At 39.7% G+C, this 12,989-nt stretch overlaps 1 long non-coding RNA gene across 2 annotated transcripts in view; it reads left to right on the forward strand.

The window, feature by feature from the left end:
- Positions 1-1,191: 1,191 nt before the first annotated feature.
- The window catches only part of LOC142600944 (uncharacterized), a 74,385-nt gene continuing 62,587 nt past the window's right edge, over positions 1,192-12,989 (forward strand). For both annotated transcript variants that reach the window (XR_012834443.1, XR_012834444.1), the window contains exon 1: positions 1,192-2,649. This is a non-coding gene — a long non-coding RNA (uncharacterized LOC142600944). The remainder of the gene's footprint in view (positions 2,650-12,989) is intronic.

Raw genomic sequence — 12,989 nt, forward strand, 5'->3', positions numbered from 1 at the left:
CTGCAGTCACTTGGTGATGCTCTTGAGTTGTATTTCAGCTTTGGAACAGATAATTGGCAGAAGGGAATATATTACTTAATTGTTCTTCCATTTTCACTCCTCTCTCTCAGCTGATTCCTGAATTTAGGATAGGGTCCCACTGTACGCTCCTGAGCTCCCTCCTAGGTCTCTCCTGCATAGACCCAATGACTGACGCTAGACTCATTGTGAGTTCTTCTGTGCCAGAAATGATCAGCCCAGGAGGTGGGATTCATCTCACTATTTCCAGCCATCTAAAAATATCCACTGAAAAGTAGTTGTTCAGACTCTCTTCATTGTTGCTAAAGAGACAGAGGCCCTTCCAGAGAGTACTTCATCTCAGCTCACCATAAACCAGGTAGCCAACTCTCCTTTGACCACTGAAGCAGCCTACATGAGTATTATATACTAGATTCCTATTTTTCTGGGGTGCCCCTCCCTAAGTTCCTTTCCTCTTTTTTGGCCCTGTGGGCTAATCCGGTCCCATGTTCATTCACAGTACAGCAGAGAGACAGCAGAGAGCATGTCATGCTATAGAAACCAGCATGAGGCATATGACCAAATGTTCAGAGATTTTTGCAGTATCTTGACTGTAACAGGAATCCAAAGAGCAAAACCATATCTTGAAACGGTGCTAAAAATAGCTGCCTCAGGTCTGCCCTGGTATTTCCAAGACTTTCCAAGACTTCTGTTCATGCCAACCTCCCGCGGATGCACTGGGGAGATAAGTCTTCTGAAACTACAGTTGCTGAAGATCTGGTGTCTTGGGACTATTCTGACACATTGCTGCTCATCTGAAACACTTAAAAAGTGTTTGGAGTAATAAAACAATCTAGTCAATTCTGACTTGTATACAAGGCCAGAGAACCCAGTCACATTTTATTTTTCAGCATATATATCTTTCTGTAGCACCTTTTCCCCCAGACGGGCATGATCTTTAACATGTTGACTCCTTGGATGAAAAGAATATCGTAAAGCATAAATACTTACATATGCACTTATGTTTTGTGTTTTAACTGTGTAACAAAGGAAGCTACCTTTGTGATGCCAGAAAATACGCCTTAAATAACTGGTGTTTCTGAGAAAATAGCTGCAAGTTACACAACTGATGATTTTGTATTTAAAGGAACTCAGTGGGAAGTGGATGACTTTTAAACCAGACTCAATATAGATGTCTTTTTATTGGCAATGTCCTGTCTTTGCAAAGCGTATGCTTGAAAGCTGTGAGTTAGACTTCATTTGTTTCTTAGGCCTCATGATCTGACTAATCAGACAGCTTAGAATTTGTGAACATTGAATCAGCACCAGTTTTCCTTAAATTCTGGGTATGTTGATGTGTCATTTGTCTAGGCATGACTTTTCAGTGTTTGTTCTTGATCAACAGCAATTTGAACGTGATGTAGCAGACTCTGTCGGGACTGAATTTGGCGTTTATGTTGCTGTGAGATCTCAAATAAATGCTATTGGAAAAGTTTATTATCTGCTGTGAAGAGTGGAAATACCAACAAGGAAGGTCAATTAATCTCAAACATTATTTTCACACTGACACATCCTGAGGGTCACTTAAACCTGATCAACTGTATGGGGATGTAATGGAAATAGGGTACAGTAACAAAGTGGAAAAAGCTACTGAAGCACTGCTGAAACTCCATCACGTGTATCCGAGGAATTCTGGCAAAAAGGTGCTCTAAGGGAAGCTTGCAAGCCGAACGCAGCCTCCTGTGGCTCAGAGTGTCAGCGGCTGAGCCACTCCTACCATCGAGCTGTCACTGAGGCTGACCTGAACTTGGACTTTCTTTTTTTTTTTCCAGTCTGCAATGGGTTGATCGATGTTGCTGGCAGATTTGCCACTGCGGTATTTTCTGATCCCAGTGCCTGGAGGCCCCTCTCTGCTCGTGTAGAACAGATTATCCTGTCACTGCAACGCAATGGCCATGGAAGTTTTATCCCTCACTCTAGGAACAAAAAGGAAAATGAAGAATCCAATTAGAATTGTTCCTAAGCTTTTAAAAATAAAATGCACATGGGTCAGAGTCCTTGGCCTGTGTGCTCCATCTATGGAAAGAAATAACTAACTGCCGAATCAGTGAATTCCTCTCTAGTAGATTTCTCAAGAACTATAAAAGAGTCTGATACATTGAGTAAGACATCTGTGTTGAAGAGTTGAAGAAACGCTTATTCCTATTTTGTCTCAATCTGTTTTTCTTTCCTTTCTATTTATTTTTCAAGAAAAGAAAACATTCTCAGTAGTCGTTGTCCTGATATCTGTTAAATATTCTGCTACTTTTTCTGAATGACCACAGAAAGAAGTCTAAAGTTGTATGTTTACTCCAAATTTTATAAATTATATGCATTATTAGTCATACAAAAATATTATTTTTATAAAACAAGGAAGAACATATGTTTTCTACTTGATGTAAAACACAGTCGTCTTACAAAGAGACAGAAAACAGTGAATTCCAAGCAACAGAAGAAATAGTAATCCAGAATAGTTTTAAAGTTTATTGCCACAGCCTATGCCAGTCACTGAAGGTGTTTTCCACTCCTTCCTCCACCTGTTTGGTTTCTTCATACAAAACCACACTGTGCAAGAAGAGGGATTTTATATCAGGACTTGATTGATAGCTGAATGTAAGTGGTGTTTTTCAACTAACATGTTTGAATATTCAGTATTAGCCATTTCTGGCAGAATGGGTGCCTTTAAAACTTAGGAGGTTATTCTTGCAATAGTTACTAACTTTATTCACAGGATTCTCCGTTTTAAACGTAGTTTATACTGCAAATGACATATTGAAACCAATGATTTCAGTAACCTCAGAATATAATATTATTTGTAGATTGTTGTTTCTAGGCTAAATGGTATGAACAGGCATCTTTTTACTGCATTCTAAACTATATTTGAGTGATGTCTCAATATAATTTAACTGATGCATCCAGATAGGATAGACCTTGTGGAAAGATGATTGAGTGATACTTCTTAGGTTGGACTTTCCTAAACTTGACTGGTTACCAGTGAATACCATGAAAGGTTCTGCAAATTTCTACTGCAGAAAACTTAATTGAGTCAACTTTGGAATGGGTAGAATGGGGGTTATATCTGACTTACAGAGTTCTTTAGCAATCTGGGAATCAAACTGTGTGGATTTAATTCCTGACCTGCCTAGTGGGTCTAGGTATAGTCCCCATGTGCAAAACTGGAGGGTCATAGGGGCTACAGCTAAACTGTGGAGCTCAAGGTACTTCATAGCTCCCAGCAGCAGGTAGACATCACTTGTGGTCCAACCCCATTTAGGACAAGATCTGCATGAATGTTAGCGCTCCTTCACCTTGCTTTTCATTGGAATTGGTGGCTTGGTAGGGAGCTATGGATGACTAGGGGCCAGGATTATAAGGCATTTTAGGTGTGCTAAATATATTAGGATCCGAGCCCAGACAACCCAATTCTCTACTCAAATGAATGAATAAAACTGCATTCTTTGAGTTTTGAGCTGCTATTTAATAATTGTTAATGACAGATCTGCTAAATAGCTTGGAATATACTGAGCAATCACTAAAATGTGTAGTTTTGTGGCAAGCCAGGAGATAATGGTGCCTCTGCCAGCAGCTGTTGGTGCAGAAGACCAGATATAGTCTGCACAGTTTCCATCTCTTGTTCATATGCTGAGGTGTTTTAGAGCCAGCTGGGTCTAGTGGAACCACAAAGATGCTGCACGTTGAGGATGGCCTGGGAAAGGGGCATGAGATACTGGCTCAAAAGCACAGATGCCTGAAAGGTATTAAAGGGATCAAAGAACAGTGGGTAGGCAATTGGGAAATAAATGCCTTGAAAAGGTATCTACATCAAGAACAAATGTGGCACGGCGTGTTCCTACCCAGCAGAGGGAGATCTGCTGTGAGTGCCTCAGCCAACCTGGCAGTGTCACCACATGTCACACTGGGTCACTTTGCCCCAAGGTCCCTTGCACTGGAGCACCAGCACGCAGCGGTGTAGCTGCAGTGATGTGGACTCAGAGATATTTCCTTGAGACCAACTCTGTCTTTTGCAGTTACTGGTTGGATGACACTTAACATAAATTTGCAATATTTAGTGAGTCATTTTAACCTTCAGTTTCTTTCATGTAGAATCACTGCCTAGCCGGACTTTTCTGCAGCTGATTATGCCTAGGCAAGTGTGTAACAGTATTCTTACCAAGGTGTTCTTTGAGGTCAGTTCTTTATTTTGTGCATCAGCATTCCCATTCTACCTACCCCAAACTTGACTCCAGCATTTTTATGCCTTTCCAGCTCTTTCCCACTCCAGCATCACCTGCAGTTTCAGTGGCAGTGCTCTCTTTGTCATTGAGATCATAAGGGCAACAGCTGTAGATCCAGAAGAGATTCCTCTGGAATGCTTCTTGAGATTCCCAGTTTGGAAATTAATCTCTGATAATTAGCCTCCAGGCACATTTACATGAAAAAATTAAACATGCCAGCGAATGATCCTGGGGTGAGGACTCCATCATTTGTGCTATTTATAAACTGCTAGAACAGTTATGGTTGTGACTTTGGTCCAAGACAGCTAACACTTCCTCAAGTGACATTTGAGCATGGGTGAGGTTGACATGGACCAGAGGACATGGATCGATTAGGCTGAGCCACAGGCATCTAGATGTTGTCACCATGTTATGGAGGGGAAGTTAAACAATGTGGACATAGGATGTTCTGTGCCAGAAAATGGGTCTAAGCATAGTTTACTTCCCTTGTAGATTTGCGTTGTCTGCATATATTTTTTTCATAGCAGTGGCAGTATTTATTTACAATTTGTACATTATTTATTTCTAAGTTATTTATGAAAATGTGATGTAGGACAGTGCCAGAAAGTGTGTGGATGTTAAGAAACACAGCATTTCCCCTACCTATAAGGCCCAAACTCCTTTTGTAGGAGTAAATTAGATGGATTTGTCAGCACTATATTGACTGTGAGTCATCTCTTTGCTATTTTCTGAATGTTTTCAAATAACATGGATTTTCATTCTAGTACTGACCTGAGGTTAGGCTAACTGACCTCTAATCCTCTGACTCCCATTTCCCTCATTTTCCAAAGGAAGACCCAAGACCATTGATCTGCCCTTACCAGCCTTCTGGAGCCTCAACTTACCTCCATGAACTCTTCAGGGTGATGGCTTTGAAATGATGTCAGAGCAAATTTAATCAAACCAGCTTTTATCACTGCTCTTTCAGCTGCTATTTCCCTGCTCTAGACTGGATTCTTGTTCACTCACAGTAATATCTTTATGTCCTTCAAACTTTTTAATGTTGTTGTAAGCTTTCTTTTTCCACCAGAAGGGAACCATTCTTTGAAAGGTCTTCAGATATTTACCTTGAAATAAGACACAATTTTTAATAAATTTGAGTATTCGATTGAGTTGTGGGAAAGTAAGGCATTCATTGGTCTATGATCCCAGAATAAAACCTGTATTTTTTTAGTCATTAAATACATTTGTGTGAAGACATTTGAGGAAATGTGGCAAGGAGTTGTGTCAAAAGCTTAAAGACTATGTCATTTGCCGCAGTGATTCTTTTACCTTTAGTGGTCATTACACTGTTTAGCTTAGATAGGAAAGAATGGCTTATGCATGGACACATGGCAAAGCATATAGAAAATCACTTTATCATTTGTCAAAACCTGTGCTGAACAACTTGAGACAGTGTTATGCAGTCTTTCTTTTTTGGGGAGTGATACGAGTGACTAACTTGGTAATGGAATTGGCAGATACTGTGTTGGCTAAGTGCTTGGACCAAGAGCTTTGATGTAATAAAGCTGCAATTTCAAGGCCTTTTCTGCAGTGTTTTGGATAGTCAGGATATCCAGTGATTACTGTTCCAGCGGGTATTGCATGCTGATCCCCACCAAGTTGCTTAAGTGCATTAACTTCCAAGAACTTATAATTTAACTAATTCAATTTTATTTTTTTTCATTCTGGATTAGATTTATTAATTAGTCTTGTATGGACTTAGAAATTCCATGTATGTCACATTTATTTCTGGTATGAATGTGAGTGTGGTGCTGAGTCTTAATGGAAATGGAAAAGCCACTTTAAGCTCTTCTATCAATTTCATTTCGACCAAAACCTTTTGTTTTCACATGGACTCTAGTTAGGAGCATTCTTAATAACATGGTTACTGGTAGAATCACTACAGAATTTTATCTCTGTTGCAGGCACAGTCTGCCCAGTGAGACATGATGTATTCATCATCTGTTCTCACGTATAGAACATATTTAATTATAGTCTGACATTTCCTAGTTTTCTGACTTGATATTCTGCAATGCTATATTTTGGGTAGAATTAGAATACTATCATTAAAAAATAACTATCACATTTTCTAGCAAAAGCCAGCAGCTCCTCTTAGACATTGAATACCTGAAATACATTGTTATGAGACTGATGCTTCCACTCTACCAGTAGAGTGTTTAGCAATTTACTGACTTCTGTTATTAATATATGGTAAAAACCGTAAAATTTTATCAAAAGGTTGGTCAGTAGTATATAAGAGACTGATCAGTCTTTCAGGGTAGGATTCATTTGAGACTGAGACACCTAAATTTAGATCCATAAATATAGGTGCTTGGGAGTTCCTATTACAGAATCAATGGTGCTTGGAGACCAGCCACTAATTTGATTGCCTGAACTTAAGGTCTCCACCATTACTTGGGGTGCCTCAGGGTGTATGACATCCACAGGACAACACCACTCTGGAAGACTGTGGTCCTTCTGCAGTGAAGATTAAGGTGAAGCAGGGTGTCCTACTTGACATTATACAAAAAGCAGTGAGAGTTTCATTTCAGGCAAATGAATCAAGCCCTCGACATTTATTTTGGGGCATGATGAACCACTCTGCAGGCTCCACTGACTGGGATGACCAGAACGCTGCTGTCTGTGGAAAGCTTACACAGCTGGCTCACACGTGGATGCCTACACGTATACATCTGAATTTAGGTATTCGAATCTGCAGCCAAGTTCCACTGTGGTGCAGGAACTGAGAGCTTGCGAACAACTTGGAATATTATGCATATGAAATCCTTGTACATGGAACAAAGAGAAACAATTCCATGTTTTAAAAAAATAATTTCTGTGAAGTTCATGGAATACTGTTAGGGAAACATATTCTTTATCTTACATCTTCTATACCATCCCTATTTTCTCCAATGACTGGAAACATACTCTCTTACCTATCAGAGCCACTTTGAAACTTTTGTAATTCATGGTTTGCTGCAGATAGCATTTGGGCTTCACATATGAGTCAAACCTGTGGTCAACATGAATGGGTGAAACCAAGCACAAAATGCTGTCTTCAATCACTTAAGATGTTCTCTTGAGAAGGATTTCATCCTCCTCTTTGCATGGAAAGGCATATTCTTTAGCCTTTGTGTGACCAAAATAGCCCTTTTAAAGGTGTCCACAAAACATCATTGACAGTTCTATGTTCTCAGCTTTCTCTGTTCATGAAACTCCAGAGAAGACCCTCACAGCTAAGCACAGAATTATGAAACAACTGTACGATAGGGAAGGCTCAGAGTTTCCCAGTCCAGCTGCATAAAAGCTTTGGAGGGCACATATAAATGCTTTCAGGTGCATTAGGAAACCAACCTAGATTTTTAAAACCTGATAACTAAATTATCTGGAAGTAATGCTGTTCCCTTACTCATCATGCAAAAGGTATGAAAATGAGCCCTCATGTAAGGGAAAGACTATAATCATTCATTTATGCCAGTCGCATGTACTTTAAAAGATTGGGGCATAATTTTCAAATCTACCCAAGGCAATTTGTATGAGTAAGCAGCAAAAAATATCTTTTAACTGCATTACGGGTGAAAAATTCTCCTTATGTGGGGGAACTTAGCTGCTAGAAGGACTGCAAGATCACCCTCCAGTCTCCAGTGCCAGCTCCCTTGTTACTTGCAGCAATGGAAAGTAGTTGTCCTTACTTGTGCTGAAGCATCATCACAGAACGGTGAGAGGCACTTCCTTTCTTGCTTTTATGTTGGGCAGAATTTGGCTGGAATGAGCTAAAGACCTAAAACCATGAAACCTGAGGCAACCCCTTTGTTAGTGGTGGGACAATGTCAAATGAAGCCTCTGAAGAAAGTTCAGTGTAGAGGCTCTTTGCACTGCGATATGCACTCACATTAGACATTTCTGTATTGTTGATTCAACATTGCTATAAATCTGTATGCTAAACTGATTATAAATCCCATCTAGCTTGGCAGTAGTTACAGACTGGTAATCCTGTTTGAGGCTTTCAGCTGATGTCATGACACATAGCTGGACTGAAGAAAGTAAAAAAATTTTCAGTAATGCTGGGCTTGTTTTCTGACGTAGGCTTGGTTTAAACAGCTTTCAAGATCTGTCACATTTTAGTAAAATGGAAGTTGGGAACTCTTTCAAAAAGCAGAGAGATGCTTGATAGCATTAGCCACAATAAAATCTGGTGTTGCTAAGAGAAGAAACTACTAACAGGCATTTTGCTTTTCATCGTGAAGCAGATAATACATGTAAGGCAGCACAGTATGTAAGTCAGGGTTTTTCTCTGATGGAACATCTGCCTGACATACATTACGGCACTAGTGCTCAGTTTCAGCACTAGCTTTTACTTCTTTATTTATGGAGAAGGAGTATTTGTTCATTCTAACACCTTGCATGCAATTAAATTGATGAGTTTGCGAGTCACGGCTGTTTTAGGAATAAGCTGGGGTATAGTTGAAACAAAGTTCTCTGCATGGCAAAGTGGAGGGTATGTTTCTAATAGTGCTGGGCACCTTCAGGTGGCATTGGTGGCGGTAGCTTTGGTTCTCCCTGGAGAGGGAAGGAACGGCGTGCAGGAGGTGTCTGTCTCTCTGGGCTGCCCCAAGAGTGGTGGAGTTCCACTGCAAAGTGTAATGAATTCCTGCCAGGATATTTGCCTGGAAAAGAGCATGTTTTTACCAGCTTAATAATAAATGAAGTGGCTCATCTTTTGCAAGAGCTCATCAGGGTTTGGAAAACAAGCACACAATTTTCTTGACGAGTAACTCTCTGACCAGATCACTGAAATCTGAAATTCTTGCCATGATGTTAACACTACCTGCATCTTAGGAAAAAAGTATGAAAATGCAAGATTATATGGTAGGTAAGGAACAAAACATTTCAGAGTTCTATTAATTTGCACTTCCCAGTTTCATATGACAGATTTTTCTTTCTTGTCCCTTGAGCTGTTCTCCACTTGATATCCATGTCTCTGCTTCTTGCAAATTTGCTGTATAAGTGATATGTTTCTCTATGTCATGGCATTCAGAGTCTTTTTCCCCTCCCAGATATTCCTTAGTGTTACATCCTGCTGTCACTTTCAAGCTATCTTTGGTTTCAGGTATATACCTTGTATTTTCATGTACTTCTACTATAGTACCACAGATAACCTTGGAAAAGCTACACTGCTGAGAGACTAGACTACCCATAGTACAGGGTCATCCACCTGTGAGTTCTCCTGGTTGCACAATGTAGTCTTTAAGGTTCTGTTCTGGTGGTGTGAGACTTTTTTTCTTTTTGGACAAAGCTCTTCTTATATTCAAGTCAATGGAAAAACTGTCATTTCATTACAAATATTCCTCTGATATCCGTAGTTCTCTGTGAAGAATTTACAAAATCTTGTTCAGAGTAAACTTCCTGACCCTTCATGTCATGCCATGTCAGCAAAATATGACTCAGATCACCTTGATTTCTTCCTGAAAAGATCCTTCTGTCCACTGACAGATAAAATCCAATTGGTCTGGCTTCACGCACATGGCCAAGGTCACGCCTTTATGGGACAAAGCGACTTTTCATGCTGACTACTAGCTGATATTCCTAGCCAAACTGACATCCTGACAGTTGTCTGGCAGTACCTTAGCAAGTTATTAACATCTGAAGAGAAAACCTGAGCAGTATTGGAGTTTACATATTCTAAATGAAGACAGGATATTCAAGAGTATTCCTTGTTGACCTGATGGCATTATCGCTGTGAAGAAAGGCAGTACTGCCAAGGCTTGGGCTAGGAGGCAATATAGCGTATTTTGCAAAACATAAAAGAGTCATAGTATTTATTAGCCTTTCTCTCTTTCAATTTCTTTGATAAATTGGTGAATTTACCATCCAGATATATGGCTAGATATAAAAAAAAAAAGTAAATGCAAATTCTTTCATTATCACAGGCTAGAAAATATTGGAATCTAGATGGCTTTTATGGGAGAATCAGCAGTTAATAATTATCCAGACAGACTGAAAGTGCAGTTGCAGAAGGAAGCTGGTGTTCTGTCTCTGGTGAACACAAAATCCAAATTTACATTTCATTTTGTGTTTCTACTTAAGAACTGTAAGGTTCCCAGTATAAAATTATTTTAAAATAATTTTATAGAACCATTATTATTTAAGTCTTAAAGGTTGTTAAATTTGTGCTTGAAAAACAGAGGGATCTAATGGATTTAATGGTAATTTCAATATGATTAAAATGCACTAAGCTTCATTCCTTGTACTTTAAAACTGTTTGCATCAGATTGCTGTGTGTGTACATGTGTGAGTTCAGAATGTGCACATGTGAGAGTCAGGGGACAATAAGCATGCCTGGGTTTGCTTGGACACCGTTTCCATTCCACAGTTATAATCAAATGAAAATATGTAGAAGTTTAATTTAAAAAGCATCATTAAATTGTAAAACATAGTAGTGCTAGGACACAAGCTGTGTAACAGACCACATGGGAAACCGATGATTACAGTTCTTGTGGGTTCTGTTGGGTTCATATGACGTGTGCTACCAAAGTATGTCTGTTCTCCTTTCCTTTCCTCAGCAGAACAGAAGTCTTATAATTGCTGCTTTCCTCTGCATTAGCCATGGTGTTTTATTTTGCTCTGTGGACGTACCATCAGTCCTGTCATTTATTTTTGTTTCAGTGCAATGTTTAGGTCCATGCAGTGTCTCCATGAAGACAAGCAGGACTTTCCTCCCGCCCTTGCTGTGTAGCAGGCAGGCTGGCAAAGGTGACACAGCGGATCTCAATGGGTTCATTATGTGTGATTGGTAGCTAAAAGCACTTCCCTACATGATTTATTTATAGATGATAACTGGTAGAGGCTGGACTGTGTAATGAAGTAGATTACTTGGTCTCTTGTAAACAATATCCTGTTTCTTAAGTGAAGGCGTTGAAGAATTACTGGGTGTAACCCTGCAAATTGACACCATTCCAGCAGTTTTGGTCAACTCATAAAGCCGACAGCTTCCAGTGGCAGTGCAAGTGGCACCTTCTATTTTTCAGCATTTCCCCCAGCCCGCTACAACTATAAAGAAAGGCTATGAATGGTTTTATTATGAATCACTGAGCTGATGCCAAGTAAAGATAGACCAGAACTCTCTTCCACCAAAGATCCTAAGGGCTTGCTCACGACCCTGTAATTCTGGCCCCTGGCAAACTTGGCAACTGTCAGACTGATCTGTCTCACTAGTAAAGGGTGGGACAGTGGTGGGTCATACAAAACAAGATACTTCACCACCCAATTCGCTCACCTGACGAACTGAATTAAGCTCTTTCAGAGGTTATCTGAAGTCTTATTAAAGACGTTCACAGCAGTTCTGCTGGGTGAGCTCCAGGGTGAGTAGAAGTCTAAATCCTGAATGGCAAAGAAGGGAGCTGAGGAGAGGGAGGCCTTGATGTGTTGGTGAGAGCTTGAGCACGAGGAGCACAGCTCCAGCTAGGCTGTGTTAAATGGGTCATCGATGGCTGCATTGGAAAGAAAAGAGGCCACAACTTGGGTGACAAAAGACAGGGCTCTGACAACTTGTTAAAAGGCTGGTGGGACACCTGGACACCTGCCTCAGGGGAGGGCTGCCAGTGTTTCTCTTGCTACCAAATAAATGTCCTGGCTCTTTTGGGATGCAGCCCACGATGCCCAACTCTCCCTTACACACAAGTGTTGGAGGGGGCTCACTTACTTATGGGCATCACTTCAGCTTTGCTAAAGCCTGGCCCGTGAGTCCCTTTTTTGGGAGCTTACAGACCTGCAAAAGGTATTTTAATGCCAGCCTTGTCTCTGTTGGTAAAGAAATTATTACTCTTGAGAAAAAAAATAAAAATCTATGTATGCTGACAGAAACTCATACACTGTAATTTAGGTTTCTAAACTATGTGATGTAGCCCCCACATTGATTACACTGTAGTTATACTGTGTAGCTATTACTTGTCTCTTGTAGGATGTGTTTTGGTATGATAAAGTCTACACAGAAAAACAGATCTGCATTTTCTAATTTTCAGGATTACTAATCTCTTTCATCAGGAGCCTAAAAAACATGAGTGTGTTAAACAGAAAAGCCATAACATATGCAACATTCTAATAGATTTTTTAGTTTACAAACTGACTAGAAACTAAGCTGGGCAACAACTGTAGACTTGAATATTTGTCTGTAATTGAAAGACTGCATTTCACTCTGTTATATACATGTAAATTCGGAGTAGATCCAAACTCAGGAACTTCATTTTCAGCATGTATAAATGTAGAGACTAGACACATTGTTTTTGTCTTGTGAATGGAAATATTATTGTATTAATTAAAAAAATACCCAGCTTTCACATAAGTAATATTTCTAGCCACAGGAAAAAATAATAATTACAACAAGACTCACATGCTTTTTCTTTCATGGCTAGTAATAGGGAAGAAGGGAAAATCACAGGTCTTAAAGAAAGAGATGTTTTACTCCATCACAAACAGAAGTTAAAACCTTGGAGAAATTACTATTATAATTTATTAAAAAAAAAGTGGTTATTTCTATAGCTGAATAACCAGGAAAATAAATCTCTCTAATATGTTTTGACTGTAGAAAAGTCACATCAGCTGTGCTCTGCTTATGCCTTGTGTCCTAGACTTGCTCTGTAGAGAACAGGTGGTTTGAAAGAAAGGAATTCATCAGCTGGCACGTGAAAAGATGCCAGA

Source organism: Balearica regulorum, chromosome 3, assembly GCF_011004875.1.
Source record: "Balearica regulorum gibbericeps isolate bBalReg1 chromosome 3, bBalReg1.pri, whole genome shotgun sequence".
In the NCBI taxonomy this organism is placed as follows: Eukaryota; Metazoa; Chordata; class Aves; order Gruiformes; family Gruidae; genus Balearica; species Balearica regulorum.